Source organism: Hemitrygon akajei, chromosome 8 (assembly GCF_048418815.1).
Source record: "Hemitrygon akajei chromosome 8, sHemAka1.3, whole genome shotgun sequence".
Taxonomy (NCBI): domain Eukaryota; kingdom Metazoa; phylum Chordata; class Chondrichthyes; order Myliobatiformes; family Dasyatidae; genus Hemitrygon; species Hemitrygon akajei.
Window position 1 is genome coordinate 66,037,919 of NC_133131.1, and position 855 is coordinate 66,038,773.

Consider the following 855-nt stretch of genomic DNA (forward strand, 5'->3'; position numbering starts at 1 on the left):
CTCTTGAATGGACCTTCACCAGATTCCAGGGTTGGGATTTAAACTCAAATTACCAGTATAACTTTTACCCATCTTGCTTAAAGAGCCGCTACGAATACGGTATTGCGTGAAACTCTCCTAACGCGTTGATCCAAAACGTGTTGCAGCTCATAAGCTAACACGTGACAAAGTGGATAACTGTTGCCTTCAGGAAAAGGCGAGGGGGAGCTGTCATCACGGGGCATTCATCAGGCATGATCTAGGCATTGACAGTCCTTCCATACAGATCATGAAGCTTCAGAACTGATGGATCCTCTACTGCTTTCCGGATGAGTGTCTGAATTGGAGCTACGTCCTGAAAGCGAGTGAGCTGTGGTGAGAGTAGGAACTTTTATTATACACACAGACTAATGGGTAAGTCTCTACATACGGTCTATATTGTTTTATCTCATCTATGTAATCTGCAGCTCAAGCATTTCTCTCGCTAGCAGACGAAGAAGATAAGTTCATACAAGTAAAAGTTCATTATTCCAGCTGTTGGATCGCGCGAGGGCTCCGTGGCTTAACTGGTCAAAGCGCCTGTCTAGTAAACAGGAGATCCTGGGTTCAACTCCCAGCGGAGCCTTTACTTTATGGAGGACATCTTACAATAAACCGCGAGCCCCACACGTCCACAGCATCCTCCACCCAACCTGGAGTGTTCTGCAGCTTCACTGTGATATTGTTGACACTGACATAATTTCCAATGCTGGATCCCATGACTATTTATGCATTTCACATTTTCTTCTGCAAAATGCACTTTAATCCTTGTGGGAAAAGATAGATAGATAGATAGATAGATAGATAGATAGATAGATAGATAGATAGATAGATAGA

The 855-nt window shown here is 43.5% G+C and overlaps 1 non-coding gene across 1 annotated transcript; it reads left to right on the forward strand.

Annotated features, from left to right (window-relative positions):
* Positions 1-530: 530 nt before the first annotated feature.
* Positions 531-604, forward strand: trnat-agu (transfer RNA threonine (anticodon AGU)). The gene has a single exon. It is a non-coding gene; the product is annotated as a tRNA-Thr (tRNA).
* Positions 605-855: the final 251 nt, after the last annotated feature.